At 40.2% G+C, this 19327-nt stretch overlaps 1 long non-coding RNA gene and 1 pseudogene across 1 annotated transcript; one reads left to right on the top strand and one right to left on the bottom strand.

Annotated features, from left to right (window-relative positions):
- Positions 1 to 4275: 4275 nt before the first annotated feature.
- LOC115160568 (rab-like protein 3) lies at positions 4276 to 13942 on the bottom strand (annotated as a pseudogene).
- A 424-nt stretch (positions 13943 to 14366) lies between these two features.
- On the top strand, positions 14367 to 15832 carry LOC115161400 (uncharacterized). Its single transcript, XR_003869254.1, has 3 exons — positions 14367 to 14890; positions 15020 to 15155; positions 15374 to 15832. It is a non-coding gene; the product is annotated as an uncharacterized LOC115161400 (long non-coding RNA).
- The last annotated feature ends 3495 nt before the right edge of the window (positions 15833 to 19327 follow it).

The following is a 19327-nucleotide window of genomic DNA, read 5'->3' as shown; positions in this document are numbered from 1 at the left end:
TTGTGAAGCATCTCTTCTCTATGACCTAAAATAATAAGCACAAGTATTCAGTGATTGAGGACGTGTCACGTCCTGACCAGTATAAGGGTTAATTTGTCATTGTAGTGTGGTCAGGGCGTGGCAGGGGGTGTTTGTTTTGTGTGTTTTGGGGTTTTGGTTTAGGGGATGTTTGTTCTATGTTACTATTTCTATGTCATTCTAGCTTTCTTTTTCTATGTTTGGCCGAGTAGTGTTTCCAATCAGAGGCAGGTGTTTTTTGTTGTCTCTGATTGGAAGCCATACTTAAGCAGCCCTTTTTATCCTTTGGGTTTGTGGGTGGTTGTTTCCGTTATAGTTTTTTGTACCTTACGGAACTGTTGGTCGTTGTTTTCTTGTTTTGTTGAAAGTGTTCTATTAAAAGATAATACATCTAGACGTTCCGCTAGCGGAACACCACTCCAATATCCAATGATAGGGCGTGGCGCGAAATACAAACTCCTCGAAAATCCGAAAAATTCAATTTTTCAAAAATATGACTATTTTACACCATTTTAAAGACAAGACTCTCCTTTATCTAACCACACTGTCCGATTTCAAAAAGGCTTTACAACGAAAGCAAAACATTAGATTATGTCAGCAGAGTACCCAGCCAGAAATAATCAGACACCCATTTTTCAAGCTAGCATATAATGACACAAAAACCAAAACCACAGCTAAATGCAGCACTAACCTTTGATGATCTTCATCAGATGACACTCCTAGGACATCATGTTATACAATACATGCATGTTTTATTCAATCAAGTACATATTTATATCAAAAACCATCTTTTTACATTAGCATGTGACGTTCAGAAATAGCATTCCCACCGAACACTTCCGGTGAATTTACTAAATTACTCACGATAAACATTCACAAAAAACATAACAATTATTTTAAGAATTATAGATACAGCACTCCTTTATGCAATTGCGGTGTCTGATTTTAAAATAGCTTTTCGGTGAAAGCACATTTTGCAATATTCTGAGTAGATAGCTTGCCATCACGGGCTAGCTAATTTGACACCCACCAAGTTTGGTACTCACCAAACTCAGATTTACTATAAGAAAAATTGGATTACCTTTGTTGTTCTTCGTCAGAATGCACTCCCAGGACTTCTACTTCAACAACAAATGTTGGTTTGGTTCCAAATAATCCATAGTTATATCCAAATAGCGGCGTTTTGTTTGTGCGTTCAAGACACTATCCGAAGGGTAACGAAGGGTGACGCGCAGACGCATATCGTGACAAAAACTTTCAAAATATTCCATTACCGTACTTCGAAGCATGTCAAACGCTGTTTAAAATCAATTTTTATGCGATTTTTCTCGTAAAATAGCGATAATATTTCAACCGGGAGTCGTTGTTTTCGTTCAAAGACTGAAAAAGTAAAATGGACTCTTCACGTGCACGCGCGCACCCGTCTCATTGTTCTCAGATCGACCACTTACCAAATGCGCTACTGTTTTTCAGCCAGTAACTGCAGAGTCATCATTCAACGTTATGGCGCCTTCTGAGAGCCTATGGGAGCCTTAGAAAGTGTCACGTTACAGCAGAGATCCTTTGTTTTGGATAGAGATGACAAAGAAGGCCAAGAAATGGTCAGACAGGGTACTTCCTGTAAAGAATCTTCTCAGGTTTTGGCCTGCCATTTGAGTTCTGTTATACTCACAGACACCATTCAAACAGTTTTAGAAACTTTGGAGTGTTTTCTATCCAAAGCTACTAATTATATGCATATTCTAGTTTCTGGGCAGGAGTACTAACCAGATTAAGTCGGGTACGTTTTTTATCCGGCCGTGAAAATACTGCCCCCTATCCATAACAAGTTAAGCGCACCTGAATATAAACCGCACCCACTGAATTTAAAAAAAAATATTATTTTGAACATAAATAAGCCGCACATGTCTATAAGCCGCAGGTGCCTACCGGTACATTGAAACAAATGAACTTTACACAGCTTTAACGAAACACGGCTTGTAACAAAAATATATAGGCTTTAACAAAACTCGGCTTGTAACAAAAATAAATAGGCTTTAACAAAACACGGCTTGTAACAAAAATAAATTGGCTTTAACGAATCACAGCTTGTAACAAAAAATAAAAAATTAGCAGTAAACAGTAGCCTACCAAGAAAGTCATTGGTCACTATCTTCTTCCTCCTGTGCACTGAAACCATCTCCTTCGGTGTCGGAGTTGAATAGCCTCAGAATTGCTTCATCCGATATTGGATCATTTTCATTGTCGCTCTCGTCACTTTCATCCGGAGGCAAATCCCCCGCTGAGCCCTCTTCAACACGCAGCAGTCCAGCCTTTCGAAACCCGTTGATGATAGTGGATTTTTTGACAATGCTCCACGCTGTCAGGACCCACCCTCGAAGTTCAAAGCGTGGGAAAAAAGTTGCGGCTTATAGTCCGGAATTTACGGTACTTGCATAGTAGCAATATCAGAAATAGATAGTGTAAATATTAATATAATAATATACAGTATGTACAAGAACAGTATCAATAACAATATCAGTGATAGATGAGGTAGTTAAATGCATACAATCAGGGGTAAAGTGGCTAAGCAGCGGGATAAAACAAATAGTAGCAGCATTGCGTGTGTGTTAGTAGAGAGTCATTTGAATAGAGGCACTGCAGATAGTGATGATGACTGGTCTGTCTGAACCACACATGAACAAGGGAATCTATAATCGAAGAGGCTGTTTCTGTCCTCTCTTTGACTTTGGTGCAGGGCATTTGATGTCCATAGCCTCTTCATCACAAACCTTCCTGATCTTCTCAAAAATATACATTTGTCTAGCTGTGTCCAGTCCAGGTGGTGCGTGTACAGGCAGACCATCTATGGCTCCAGAGCATCGAAGCTGAAAAACAGGAAATAACAACAACTAAACATCAGAAGACATTTCAACCTTGCACAACATCAATTCACCTCCCAAGTTTAGATAAGAAGAATAACCTCATACAATGCAATGAAAATGATATTCACCTGAAGTGCTGGTATTGCTTCATCTGTGGCAGCGGCCAGAAGTACAGAGTCAGGTATTGTTGCCAGCCATAGCTTTCCACCAGCACCGTACCATCCTCCAGTCCAACCAGCTGTGGGATGTTGGCCCCTGTCACAGTGTTGTCCTTCACAACACCAGCAATCTCAGACAAATTGCCAATCATGTTGGAGGTCAATTCTATAATCAAAACATGTTGTTTCTGCTTTACATACCAAGTGTTGTCAACAATTCCTTGTAGATACGCCACACTGCTGTTTTTGTCACATGGGATGGCAGCAGCTTTCCACCAAAGTGTTTGTGTCCTGGGTGGCATCCTGGTAATACTATTGCACTTTCCTCTACGTAGTTGTTGATGAAGTTCACCACTCGCTGCAAGTCCTCATGCTTCAGGTGTAACCTGTGCTTGCTTGGGCCAGCTCTCTTTTTGATGAGAGGCATTAGAGCATTCTTCTTGTATGACTGGTGGAGGAGAGTCAGGCGTGTTTTACTGATGCTGAAAGACAAATTCCAGATACAAATATTTTAGCATTATTATACAATAGATAGCCGTAATCACCATCAGACACACCTGGCTAACTTGATGGGCCATCAGCTAGCTAGCTAACAGTAAGCTTTAACTTGGGGTCATTTGTTAGACATGTAGCTAGCTATCTAAACAATGATCCATAATCCCAATCCACAGAGTACTAGCAATAGAAACAGATTGTCATAACTAGCTATAGTTAACCAAACATGTTCAATGTTAGCTAGTTAACATTAGGCTGTAACTAGCAATGCGAAATGGCATTCTGAGAAAACATCACTACACACAGATCATAAACGTAATGTTAGCTAGCGAGCCAGCCGTCTAACGTCAGCTAGCTAGTTAACAGTAAACTTCAACTTGCAATGAAAACAACTTTCTGACAACATTAGAAACGTATAATATCTGAGATTAGACTCTTACCCGTATTCATGGATGAACGCTTCACGGCAGCCTTCAACCTCTTTCATTAAATAAGAGGTCCTGTTTCATTTCTGTTTTGACGCTTGCTTCGCCCGTTGTGTCAAATCACTCTCGTTCACACTGACCGTAAGAATCAAAAAGGTCAAAGAAATAAGTCCATTACCTATAGCTGTTACCATACTAATGATGTGTGTCCACTGCCCATACATTGTCCATACATTGGGCTTTAATTGATAGCAAAAGGACAAGGCTGCAGGTTGTCTTTGACCGAGTGATGGATAACTCAGTATCCATAGAGGCCTAGAAGGCTAATTGAAGTGAGGATGCATCTACCAGGCTGATCTCCTCAGCATTGAAGTCTTCAGACAGGAAAGCTGTCCTGGTGAGAACATCATTCCTCTTGTTCTCTGGGATCTGATCAAACTTGGTGACTATCAGGAGAAAAGGCACGGAGCTATCAGCAAACTGCTCTCTGTCGTAATCATTGGAGGTGTTCAGGCAAGGGAACATATTCAAGACAAGACAAGTAAGTATAGTTTCTCCATGATAATAACTTATATTTAACTTTAAATATATGTTAAAACATTTCAAATTCAGTTATTTCAGTAGGATACACCCATGAGACACTTACCCCTGTTGGGGAGGAGTCTTTGTTCAAGGCCTCTAGTGACAAGCAATATACAGTACCAGTCAAAAGTGTGGACACACATACTCATTCCAGGGTTTTTCTTAATTTTTACTATTTTATACATTGTAGAATAATAGTGAAGACATCAAAACTATGAAATAACACATACGGAATCATGTAGTAACCAAAAAAGTGTTAAACAAATAAAATATACATTTGTTATTTCAGATTCTTCAAAGTAGCCACCCTTTGTCTTGATGACAACTTTGCACTCTCTTGGCATCCTCTCAACCAGCTTCATGAGGTAATGAGGATAATGCAGTGCCATCGTCTTGGCTCACTAAAAAAGTCTGCCCCCCCCCCGCCCAAAGTCTGCCCCCCCCCCCCTTCTCAGTGGCTGATGTGAGTAAAACATTTAAACGTGTTAACCCTCGAAAGGCTGCTGGCCCAGGCGGCATCCCTAGCCGTGTCCTCAGAGCATGCGCAGACCAGCTGGCTGGTGTGTTTACAGACATATTTAATCACTCCCTATTCTAGTCTGTTGTCCCCACATGCTTCAAGATGGCTACCATTAACCATTCAAGAAGGCAAGGATAACTGAACTAAATGACTACCGCTGTCACAACGTCGACTGAAGGTGGCGCCTCTCCTCGTTCGGGCGGTGCTCGCCGGCCTACTAGCTGCCACCGATCCTCTGTTCATTTTCTTTTGGTTTGGTCTGGTTTATGTGAGCACCTGTATTGTGTTAGATCGTTAGTGGGGGGGTTATTTACTCTCTGTTTAGGTTTGGGTATTGTGCGTGATTGTTTTTGTCTGGTTTGGTTAGGTTGGGGTTTAGGCATTTTCCTCTGCATTTTGTGTATTTAACCTGTTGGGGTTAGGGGGCAGTATTTGCACGGCTGGATAAAAAACGTACCCGATTTAATCTGGTTATTACTACTGCCCAGAAACTAGAATATGCATATAATTATTGGTTTTGGATAGAAAACACCCTAAAGTTTCTAAAACTGTTTGAATGGTGTCTGTGAGTATAACAGAACTCATATGGCAGGCCAAAACCTGAGAAGATTCTGTACAGGAAGTGCCTTCTCTGACCATTCCTTGGGCTTCTTGACTCTTTTTATTGAAAACTTAGGATCTTTGCTGTAACGTGACACTTCCTACGGCTCCCATAGGCTCTCAGAACCCGGGAGAAAGCTGAATGATGTCGAGGCAGCCCCTGGCTGAAAAACATTAGCGCCTTTGGTAAGTGGTCTATCAGAGGACAATGAGACTGAGGCGCATGCACGAGGCGACCCCATGTTTTTATTTTCTCTCTCTTTGTACTAAAACACAGATTCCCGGTCGGAATATTATCGCTTTTTTACAAGAAAAATGGCATAAAAATTGATTTTAAACAGCGGTTGACATGCTTCGAAGTACGGTAATGGAATATTTAGAATTGTTTTGTCACGAAACGAGTCGGGCGCATCACCCTTCTTTACACTTCGGATAGTGTCTTGAACACACGAACAAAACAGAGGATATTTGAACATAACTATGGATTATTTTGAACCAAACCAACATTTGTTATTGAAGTAGAAGTCCTGGGAGTGCATTCTGACGAAGAACAGCAAAGGTAATAACATTTTTCTAATAGTAAATCTGACTTTGGTGAGTGACAAACTTGGTGGGTGTCTAAATAGCTAGCCCTGTGATGCCGGGCTATCTACTTAGAATATTGCAAAATGTGCTTTCACCGAAAAGCTATTTTAAAATCGGACATAGCGAGTGCATAGAGGAGTTCTGTATCTATAATTCTTAAAATAATTGTTATGTTTTTTGTGAACGTTTATCGTGAGTAATTTAGTAAATTCACCGGAAGTTTGCGGAGGGTATGCTAGTTCTGAACGTCACATGCTAATGTAAAAAGCTGGTTTTTGATATAAATATGAACTTGATTGAACAAAACATGCATGTATTGTATAACATAATGTCCTAAGCGTGTCATCTGATGAAGATCATCAAAGGTTAGTGCTGCATTTAGCTGTGGTTTGGGTTTATGTGACATTATATGCTAGCTTGAAAAATGGGTGTCTGATTATTTCTGGCTGGGTACTCTGCTGACATAATCTAATGTTTTGCTTTCGTTGTAAAGCCTTTTTGAAATCGAACAGTGTGGTTAGATTAACGAGATTCTTGTCTTTAAAATGGTGTAAAATAGTCATATGTTTGAGAAATTGAATCATCATCAAGCTGGAGGCCCTGGGTCTCGACCCCTCTCTGTGCAAATGGGTCCTGGACTTTCTGACGGGCCGCCCCCCAGGTAGTGAAGGTAGGAAACATCATCTCCACTTCGCTGACCCTCAACACTGGGGCCCCACAAGGGTGTGTACTTACCCCTTTCCTGTACTCCCTGTTCACCCACGACTGTGTGGCCACGCACGCCTCCAACTCAATCATCAAGTTTGCAGACGACACAACAGTAGTGGGCTTGATAACCAATAATGACGAGACAGCCTACATGGAGGAGGTGAGGGCACTCGGAGTGTGGTGTCAGGAAAACAACCTCTCACTCAACGTCAACAAAACAATGGAGATGATTGTGGACTTCAGGAAACAGCAGAGGGAACACCCCCCTAGCCACATCGAAGGGACAGCAGTGGACAAAGTGGAAAGTTTAAAGTTCCTGGGCGTACACATCACAGACAAACTGAAATGGTCCACCCACACAGACAGTGTAGTTTAGAAGGCACAACAGCGCCTCTTCAACCTCAGGAGGCTGAAGAAATTTGGCCTGTCACCCAAAACCCTGACAGATGGACAATCGAGAGCATCCTGTCGGGCTGTACCACAGCCTGGTACAGCAACTGCACCGCTCTCAACCACTTTAACCTCTTACATCTACACGTTCCGCTAGCGCAACGTCTGCTCCAATATCCAATGATGGGCGGGGCGCGAAATACAAACTCCTCTAAAGCCGAAAACTTCCACTTTTCAAACAAATTACTATTTTACAGCTATTTAAAGACAAGACTCTCCTTTATCTAACCACACTGTCCGATTTCAAAAAGGCTTTACAGCGAAAGCAAAACATTAGATTATGTCAGCAGAGTACCCAGCCAGAAATAATCAGACACCCATTTTTCAAGCTAGCATATAATGTCACAAAAACCCAAACCACAGCTAAATGCAGCACTAACCTTTGATGATCTTCATCAGATGACACACCTAGGACATTGTGTTTTACAATACATGCATGTCTGTTCAATCAAGTTCATATTTATATCAAAAACCAGCTTTTTACATTAGCATGTGACGTTCAGAACTAGCATTCCCACCGAACACTTCCGGTGATTTTACTAAATTACTCACGATAAACGTTCACAAAAAGCATAACAATTATTTTAAGAATTATAGATACAGAACTCCTTTATGCACTCGATATGTCCGATTTTAAAATAGCTTTTCGGATGAAGCACATTTTGCAATAATCTAAGTACATAGCCCGGCATCACAGGGCTAGCTATTTAGACACCCAACCAGTTTAGCCTTCACCAAAATCACATTTCCTATAAGAAAAATGTTCTTACCTTGCTTGTTCTTCGTCAGAATGCAGTCCCAGGACTTCTACTTCAATAACAAATGTAGGTTTGGTCCCAAATAATCCATCGTTATATCCAAACAGCGGCGTTTTGTTCGTGCGTTCTAGACACTATCCCAACGCTAAATCTCGGTCACGAGCATGACGCAGACTGTGACAAAAAATTTCTAAATATTCCATTACCGTACTTCGAAGCATGTCAACCGCTGTTTAAAACCAATTTTTATGCAATTTATCTCGTAGAAAAGCGATAATATTCCGACCGGGAATCTGCCTGTCTGTAAACTGAGGAAAAAACCGAAAGCCGGGGGCGGGGCGGGTCGCGAGCGTAAGGCTTACTCCACTGAGAGACCACTTAGCTTTTGCTCTCCTTTGTTTCAGCCAGGGCTTTGAATTACGTCATTCCTTTTTTTCCCGGGCTCTGAGAGGCCATTGGAGACGTGGGTATTGTCACGTAACAGCAGAGATCCTTAGTTTTTGGAAGAGATGTCAAAGAAAGAAAATAAATGGTCAGAGAGGGTACTTCCTGAAAAGAACCATCTCAGGTTTTTGCCTGCCATAGGAGTTCTGTTATACTCACAGACACCATTAAAACAGTTTTAGAAACTTTGGAGTGTTTTCTCTCCAAGGCTAATAATTATATGCATATTCTAGTTTCTGGGCAGGACTAATAATCAGATTAAATCGGGTACGTTTTTTATCCAGCCGTGAAAATACTGCTCCCTAGCCATAAGAGGTTAATAATGTTTACATATTTTACTTTACTCATATCACATGTATATACTGTATTTTATATAATCTACTGCACCTTGACTATGGCGCTCGGCCATCGCTCATCCATATATTTATATGTACATATTCTCATTCACCCCTTTAGATTTGTGTGAATTAGGTAGTTGGTGGGGAATTGTTAGATTTCTTGTTAGATTTGTGTGTAGTAGGTAGTTGGGAATTGTTAGATATTACTTGTTAGATATTCCTGTACTGTTGGAACTAGAAGCACAAGCATTTCGCTACACTCGCATTAACATCTGCTAACCATGTGTATGTGACCAATAATATTTGATTTGATTTGATTTAGTCACCTGTAGTGCATTTCAATTAACAGGTGTGCCTTGTAAAAAGTAATTTTGTGAATTTTCTTTCCATCTTAAAACATTTGAGCCAGTCAGTTATATTGTGACTAGGTAGGGGTGGTATACAGAAGATAGACCTATTTGGTAAAATACCAAGTCCATACTATGGCAAGAAGAGCTAAACATTGTATTTAACCTTTATTTACCTAGGCAAGTCAGTTAAAACCTGTCTGGGCTAGGGGGCAGTATTTTCACGTCCGGATGAAAAACGTACCCAATTTAAACAGGTTACTACTCTGGCTCAGAAACTATAATATGCATATTATTACTATATTTGGATAGAAAACACTCTGAAGTTTCTAAATCTGTTTGAATGGTGTCTGTGAGTAAAACAGAACTCATATGGCAGGCAAAAACCTGAGAAAAAAATCCAACCAGGAAGTGGATTGTAGTTTTCAAGACTGGGCATATTCAGTATACAGTGACTTAGGGTTCAATTTGCACTTCCTAAGGCGTCCACTAGATGTCAACAGTCTTTAGAACGTGTTTCAGGCTTTTGCAGTCAACAGAGAGCGAACAAGACCTCTTGGAGTCTGATGACCGAGAGAATGACAGGCCACAATTATGCGCGTTCACGTGAGGAGGTAGCTGTGTTCCAAAACATTTTTCAAGACACTGTAATCGTCCGGTTGGAATATTATTGAAGTTCTAAGTTAAAAAGGCCCTAAAGATTGATGTTTTACAACGTTTGACATGTTTCAACGAACGTAAATATAACTTTTTGTCGTGAAATTTTCGGCGCGCTTCCTACATTTGGAGTAGCTTACTGAACGCGCAAACAACAAGGAGTTATTTGGACATAAATTATGGACTTTATCGAACAAAACAACATTTATTGTGGACCTGGGATTCCTGGAAGTGCCTTCTGATGAAGATCATCAAAGGTAAGTGAATATTTCTAATGCTATTTATGATTTTAGATGACTCCAAAATGGTGGGTATCTGTAATGCCTGGTGTATTTTTGTGAGCGCAGTACTCAGATTATTGCAAAGTGTGCTTTCCACGTGAAGCTTTTTTGAAATCTGTCACAGCGGTTGCATAAAGATGTTCATCTATAATTCTTTGAATAGCAGTTTAATATTTTATCAACGTTTACGATGAGTATTTTTGTAAATTGTTGTGCTGATTCACCAAAGTATTGGTGGCAAAATATTTTTTGAACATCACGGGCCAATGTAAAATGCTGTTTTTGGATATAAATATCAACTTTATCGAACCAAACATACATGTATTGTGTAACATAATGTCCTAGGAGTGTCATCTGATGAAGATTGTCAAAGGTTAGTGCTTCATTAGCTGTGTTTTGGGTTTAATTGACACATGTCCTTGCTTGGAAAATGGCTGTGTGATTATTTTTGTCAATGTATTCTCCTAACATAATCTAATGTTTTCCTTTCGCTGTAAAGCCTTTTTGAAATCGGACAATGTGGTTACATCAAGGAGAAGGGTATCTTTAAAATGGTGTAAAATAGTCATATGTTTGAGAAAGTTGAATTTTGACATTTTTGTTGTTTTTCAATTTGCCGCCCTGATATTTCACTGGCTGTGTCCCACAGGTGGGACGCTACCGTCCCACCTAGCCTGTTTGGTATAGGGGGCAGTATTGAGAATTTTGGAAAAAATATGTTCCCATTTTTAACTGCCTCCTACACCAACTCAGAAGCTAGAATATGCATATTATTGTTCAGGTTTGGATAGAAAACACTCTGAATTTTCTAAAACTGTTTGAATGGTGTCTGTGAGTATAACAGAACTCCTATGGCAGGCAAAAACCTGACAAGGTTTCATGCAGGAAGTACCCTGTCTGACAAGGAGTCGTGCGTCTTACCTCTTTTTATTGAAAAGTAAGGATCTTAGCTGTAACGTGACAATTCCCAGGGCTCCGATAGGCTCTCAGAGCCCGGGAAATACCTGAAGGTTTACGAGGGAGCCTCAGGCTGAAACATATTATCGCCTTTTGTAAGTGGATGCTGAGAGGACCTTTGAATGATGCGCGTGCATGAGTCGCTTCTGAGGAGAAATTTTATTCGGCTGTTTAGGCTCAATGCATACTCCCGGTCGGAATATTATCACTTCTCTACGACATAAATGGCATAAAAATTGGTTTTAAACAGCGGTTGACATGCTTCGAAGTACGGTAATGGAATATTTAGACATTTTTGACAAGCCAACGCGCCATGCGCGGGACCGTGAAAAAGCATTCGAGAACTCACGAACAAAACGTCGCTGTTTGGATATAACGATGGATTATTTGGGACCAAACCAACATTTGTTATTGAAGTAGAAGTCCTGGCAGTGTATTCTGATGAAGAACAAGCAAGGTAAGAACATTTTTCTTATAGGAAATTTGATTTTGGTGGAGGCTGACCTGGGTGGGTATCTAAATAGCTAGCCCTGTAATGCCGGGCTATGTACTTAGATTATTGCAAAATGTGCTTCATCCGAAAAGCTATTTTAAAATCGGACATATCGAGTGCATAGAGGGGTAATGTATCTATAATTCTTAAAATAATTGTTATGCTTTTTGTGAACGTTTATCGTGAGTAATTTAGCAAACTGTTAGTAAATTCCCCGGAAGTTTGCGGTGGTTATGCTTTTTCTGAACGTCACATGCTAATGTAAAAAGCTGGTTTTTGATATAAATATGAACTTGATTGAACAGACATGCATGTATTGTATAACACAATGTCCTAGGTGTGTCATCTGATGAAGATCATCAAAGGTTAGTGCTGCATTTAGCTGTGGTTTGGGTTTATGTGACATGATATGCTAGCTTGAAAAATGGGTGTCAGATTTTTTCTGGCTGGGCACTCTGCTGACATAATCTAATGTTTTGCTTTCGTTGTAAAGCCTTTTTGAAATCGGACAGTGGGGTTAGATTAACGAGATTCTTGTCTTTAAATAGCTGTGAAATAGTCATATGTTTGAGAAATTGAAGTTATAGTATTTCTAACGATTCAAAAATCGCGCCACTGGAATTCCAGTAGCTGTTACGTAGGTGGGACGAAATCGTCCCACATACCCCAGAGAGGTTAAGAACAAATTGTTCTTTTACAATGACGGCCTACCCCTGACAAACCTTCCCCTAACCCGGACAACGCTGGGCTAATCGTGCGCCGCCCGATGGAACTTTCGATCACGGCCAGTTGTGATACAAGCCGGGATCAAACCAGGGTCTGTAGTGATGCCTCTAGCACTGAGATGAAGTGCCTTAGACCGCTGTGCCACTCGGGAGCCCATAAATAAGCAAAGAAAAATGACAGTCCATCATTACTTTAAGACATCAAGGTCAGTCAATCCGGAAAATTTGTGCAGTCGCAAAAAACTTCAAGCGCTATGATGAAACTGGCTCTCATGAGAATCAACACAGGAAAGGAAGACTCAGAGTTACCTCTGCTGCAGAGGATAAGTTCATTAGAGTTAATTGCACCTCAGATTACAGCCCAAATAAATGCTTCACAGAGTTCAAGTAACAGACACATCTCAAAATCAACTGTTGAGATGATTGCGTGAATCAGGCGTTCATGGTCGAATTGCTGCAAAAAAACAACTACAAAAGGAAGCCAATAAGAAGAGACCAAGAAACACTAGCAATGGACATTAGTCTGGTGGAAATCTTTCCTTTTGGTCTGATGAGTCCAAATTTGTATCTTTGTGAGACGCATAGAGGTGAATGGATGATCTCCGCATGTGTGGTTCCCACCGTGAAGCATGGAGGAGGAGGTGTGATGCTATGGGGGTGCTTTGCTGGTGACACTGTCTGTGATTTATTTAGAATTCAAGTCACACTTAACCAGCATGGCTACCACAGCATTTTGCAGTGATACGCCATCCCATCTGGTTTACGCTTAGTGGGACTACTATTTGTTTTTCAACAGTGACCCAAAACACAACTCCAGGCTGTGCAAGGGCTATTTGATTAAGGAGAGTAATGAAGTGCTGCATCAGATGACTAGGCCTCCACAATCCCCCGACCTCAACCCAATTGAGATGGTTTGGGATGAGTTGGACCGCAGAGTAAAGGAAAAGCTGCCAACAAGTACTCAGCATATGTGGGAACTCCTACAAGACTGTTGGAAAAGCATTCCTCATGAAGCTGGTTGAGAGAATGCCAAGGGTGTGCAAAGCTGTCAAAGGCAAAGGGTGGCTACTAAAATAAATCTCATATATAAAATATATTTGGATTTGTTTAACACTTTTTTGGTTACTATATGATTTCATATGTGTTATTTCATAGCTTTGATGTCTTCACCATTATTTTACAATGTAGAAAATAGTAAAACTAAAGAAAAACCATTGAATGAGTAGGTGTGTCCAAACTTTTGACTGGTACTGCAGGTTCTGGTTGGATTTCTTGTTTGTCAAGTCGTGAACAAATACAATGCATGTGAGGACACAAATAATGTGTCATTACTGATCTATACAGTAGGTTTACTTTATGTTATGACTGATACAGCCAACCAGTTGTTTGACTTCACCATTGACAGAGTTGTAGAAAACCACTCTGGTGCATTCAGACTGCTGGCACAGCCCACAGATCCTCTAACATCCCATAATTCTATGCAGTAGGTCTTCACCTCTGGTTTGCCCTCCTTGTAGTAATGGACCTGTAATAGAGAATAAACTCAATGATCTTGACTGATAAACCTTAATGATCCTGACTGATAAATCTCAATGATCCTGACTGATAAACCTCAAAGTAAATATTTATCTGAGCAGACGTTCAGGTGGTGTACTTTATTTAAAAATGTTATTTTTGCTTCATCTGAGACCACTCACCACTTACAATCAACTTAAAATGAGTGATATTTCTACTCCAGCTCACCTTGCCTCAGCTTTCACTTTCAGTATGAATAATCTGCTAGACCATGGCACCATTTCACTGTGTGTGTGTGTGTGTGTGTGTGTGTGTATGTGTATGTGTGTGTGTGTGTGTGTGTGTGTGTGTGTGTGTGTGTGTGTGTGTGTGTGTGTGTGTGTGTGTGTGTGCGTGTGTGTGTGGAGGAAGGGAGGGAGGGGTGTGGAAGGAGGGAGGTGGGGGTTGTAAAGGAGGTAGCACTGTATATAGAGAGACAACACCTCACGTGATTGGTCGGAAGAAAAGGCAATACGCTCACGTGATTGGTCGGAGGAAAAGGCCATAAACTCACCTAATTGGTCAGAAGAAAAATCCCTGCCCACACTATACCCATCGTGTGTTACAGCCGTGCAACCTGGGATTTACAACTACAAACCATTTTGGCGCAAGTTAGACGTTACATTTGTGTCAAAACTTATTTTCTTCATAAGAAAGTGCTCAGTGAGGTAGTAAACAAGGTTATTGGTTGAATTGTATAGTAAGAGAAGCATTTCTAATGTTCTTGTTCCTGTTGAGGTCCTGACAGGTTAGGGACATGAATGACGTTCTAAAGAGACATACGGATGGTGAACTTTATTTTAAAATGTGCTTTTTGGTATGAATCATCTGAGGCCACTTACAACCAACTTATAATGTGTGATGTTTCCACTCCATCTCACCTGCTCATCCGGGAGGACTTTGTCCTGACTTCAGCACACTGCTTAAAGAAGTGAGTCTTTCTTTGTCATAGACAACAAATGAATCCAGATGCGGCATGTTTTGTTGCATCTTGTTACGTCTCTTGAGGACTTCTTCTATTTAATTCTATGTCTTGCGACCCTTTTTGATTATCTCATAGTGCTTATCCTTTAATGGTGGTGCTTGGAGCCCATGACTTAAAGAAGAGTTGTCAAAATATTCAGGTGTCACAATGTCATCGGCATCCCTTACATGAGAATATAACGCAGGTCAGTTATGACATCATGCTACTGAAGGTAATCTTCAAGACACCCCTAATGTCTCCTTTCTACAGTATATTAATGTACTTATTTTGTATACACTTTAAATGAATGCAGGGCCTTATAAGAAATGCATTCAATTGATACTGATTATCTTCACTGACATGAATGTTTATACAGTTTTATTCAAGGTTTATTCTGAATTATACAAATAGAATATTATAACTTTATCTCATTTTCTTTTATTCTTATAGTTAAAGACCACAGCTCGTCTAACCGAGAATGTGACGGTCATTGGACTCCCAAAGGAGGATGAACATATCCCATATGCCAGATCATGTATGTGAGGAAGCCAATGACTAAGTTAAACTTTAAAGGGAATACAATTCTCTTTCATTGAAGGTTTAACATCACCTTACATCATTTCACAAATTGTTTCATCTTTACTCATTCATTTAATACAAGAATAAGATGCAAATCCCATAATTGAGAAATGTACATATTCAGAAATATAATTGTGTGTTTCCTGTCCTCTCTGAGGTCACCAAATGAAACACACTCGTCATACCCTTCCCTTAAGTATCCACGGACCATTCCCACAGTGGACATTTTGTTTCAAATCCCCATTTTGGGGATTTAGGAGTTTGCCATGTGAAATTCTTTGTTCTCTCTATGTGTCTCTTTCTGCATGGCCAGGGGGAGAGGGTCTCCTCCAGGAATTTACGACCTGAGATAACGAGAGAGAGAGAGATAACGAGAGATAACGAGAGAGAGAGAGATAACGAGAGATAACGAGAGAGAGAGATAACGAGAGAGAGAGAGATAACGAGAGCTAATGAGAGAGAGAGGGAGAGAGAGAGAGAGAGAGAGAGAGAGAGAGAGAGAGAGAGAGAGAGAGAGAGAGAGAGAGAGAGATGCCACAATCTATACCCAGGGCCACGTAATGACAATAGATAGGACCTTTAATTGTTTCTAGGTTTCTCTGGGGACATAATAACAAGCTATCCATACCACCAGAGGGTGGAGCGGGACCTGTATCAGTGATTTAGACCAGATCATCTGCAGAGATATATCTCCCCATGTACTCACCTAAGATTACATATTACCACATACAGTGCATTCGGAAAAGTAGTTCAGACCCCTTGAACTATTTCCACATTTTATTACGTTACAGCCTTATTCTAAAATGGATCAAACATTTTTATTTCGGTCATCAATCAAATCAAAATGTTATTTATCACATTCACGTCTTTAAACAGTATATAGATATGGCATTAGTAATGCAAGATATGTAACATTATTAAAGTGATATTATTAAAGTGACTAGTATTCCATTTATTAAAGTGGCCAATGATTTGAAGTCTGTGTATGTAAGCCTCTCTAGTAACGGCTGTTTACAGTAACAGTCTGATGGCTTTGGGATAGAAGTTGTTTTTCAGTCTCTCTGTCCCAGCTTTGATGCACCTGTACTGACCTAGCCTTCTGGATGATAGCGGGGTGAACAGGCAGTGACTCAGGTGGTTGTTATCTTTGACAATCTTTTTGGCCTTCCTGTGACATCGGGTGCTGTAGGTGTCCCGGAGGACAGGTATTTTGCACCCAGTGATGCGTTGTGCAGACCGCACCACCCTCTGGAGAGCCCTGTGGTTGTGGGTGGTGTAGTTGCCATACCAGGCGGTGATGCAGCCAGACAGGATGCTCTCAACTGTGCATCTATAAAAGTTTGTGAGGGTTTTAGGTGACAAGCCAAATATCTTCCGCCTCCTGAGGTTGAAGTTGTGCTGTTGCCCTTAATCTGCTCAACTAAAAATGATAACACCCACCAGAGGGCGAAATCGACTTGAAAAACGTTTGTTGCAATCAGGACTAAACGATAAACCCGACATCCACGTTAATTAAGGAGCGGTAAATCATTGGCGGATGATGGTTGCTATTGAAATATGCTGTGAGGGGACTTTTCTGGGTGTCGATGGTTTAATGAGAGACCAGCTGGCAATAATCTAGTGGCCATCAGTGGTTACAATTGACCCATTATGTTTAATGTATAGTGAGTGACAGTACCATGGAAATTAAGTGTTCTCATTTAAACCTGTATATCTATATATTTTTTTATGTTAGGCCAATATCTGATAGTACAATTAAATAAGAATTTAAACTTTTTAAAATAATCATAAATATCCATAATATGAAATAATAACATGACTACACAGATACAGGATCATAAATAAAATAAAAATGGTGAAAATAATGATTAGAATAATCTGAAGAAACAACAAGAACAACCTAAGGAAATTAAAGTTTGATCCAGCATTAACATGGAGGAAAAACCTCATCCAAATCCTCTGCACTTTCACACAATCTCCTCAGGCTACACAACTGAGACTCAAATCATTCACTCAATTAAACTCTGCTCCTCCACCTCACTTACTTAACTTAACCACCAGAGGGCAACACAACCACATTGCATTTCTATACTACCATACCTGCAGGAGGGTTCATAGTGGGTACGTGCACCACTCACACAGGATGGCTAATCTTGAGTATTTGAAGTGTACATGACAGCACAGTATAGTCCTCAAAGGCTATAATTCCTCTATCAGAGTGGCTGGCTAGTGACAGAGACACCATAATACTTGTTATTAGGAACATGGGGAGACATGTGTCTGCTTCCCAAATGGCATCCTTTTCCCTATATAGGGATTCATTATATACTGGCAGTGGTAATGTTCCGGAATGATATGGTAATAATGGAGTTGATAGTGACAACAAACCCCACATTCCATGTGACAACATTCTTATCAAAACATCATGATATATAAATAATGTTATCTAATGCTGCCTGTGGTGACGTAGTGTCCCCATGAGTGACAGGATACTGAGCCAATCACGGCACAATTAGAGAAGATTGCAAACCCCTACGCTCTGTATTTTACACTGGCTGCCCCTCCACCACAGAAAGAACTGAGCTAGGCTGAAACACCTGCATTTTGGAGCTGCCTTACTCAAGGAAGCAAAAAAAAGACCATGTTTGTGTGGCTTTATTAATTCAATAAATATGTGTTTGCATTGTTTGCAAACTGATATGTCAAAAGCAAAACAGGTAAAAACAAATTTTAAAAAATGTTGTATTTTTTTCGCATTCGTGAAAAAGCACAATCGTTGCACCAATGTACCTTACCATAAACATCAATGCCTTTCTTAAAATCAATACACAAGTATATATTTTAAAACCTGCATATTTAGTTAAAAGAAATTCATGTTAGCAGGCAATATTAACTAGGGAAATTGTGTCACTTCTCTTGCGTTCAGTTCAAGCAGAGTCAGGGTATATGCAGCAGTTTGGGCCTCCTGGCTCGTTGCGAACTGTGTGAAGTCCATTTCTTCCTAACAAAGACCATAATTAATTTGCCTGAATTTTACATAATTATGACATAACATTGAAGGTTGTGCAATGTAACAGTAATATTTAGACTTAGGGTTGGCACCCGTTTGATAGAATATTAAACGGTTCTGTATTTCACTGAAAGAATAAATGTTTTGTTTTCGAAATGATAGTTTCTGGATTTGACCATATTAATGACCGAAGGCTCGTATTTCTGTGTTTATTGTATTAGAATTAAGTCTATGATTTGATATTCGATAGAGCAGTCTGACTGAGCGGTGGTAGGCAGCAGCAGGCTCGTAAGCATTCATTCAAACAGCACTTTCCTGCGTTTGGGTAATCTGCTCATTGAAGTCTGTTATGACCTGAAGAAGGAAACATAACAATAAAACATACCTGTTTAAATGTTTAATATTAAGGTCTTTTAGATTACTGTTTAATGAAATGGCTCCACAAGACCCATCCATCCTTATGTCCTCTACAGATATTAAACAAGAACTATATTACATTGGTGTGCACAAGTGTTTTTGTAAGATCACCTGTCAAGGCAAAGTATACTTTAATCAGTGGGAAATTAAGGAAGGAGAGTGGAGGAAGTGTGAGTGTGGAGAACAAATGCTGTTTATTTATCTTTCTGGACAGTGCGTCTACTCTTACACCTGTCATGACAGTCCTGATAAGGTCAGGTTACAGGAGACCACAACCCTACAGATTATCTCTCAAACCCCAACAGAGGAGGGGAGATCTAGGGGTCTAAAGATGTGGGGGTTTTATGACCCCTCACGCCCATGATAAACCTTAGGCCACAGAGAAATCCCTTTGTCCT

Source organism: Salmo trutta, chromosome 24, assembly GCF_901001165.1.
Source record: "Salmo trutta chromosome 24, fSalTru1.1, whole genome shotgun sequence".
Classification (NCBI taxonomy): domain Eukaryota; kingdom Metazoa; phylum Chordata; class Actinopteri; order Salmoniformes; family Salmonidae; genus Salmo; species Salmo trutta.
Note: the sequence above shows the minus strand (reverse complement) of the source record. Positions and strands in the feature narration are given on the sequence as shown.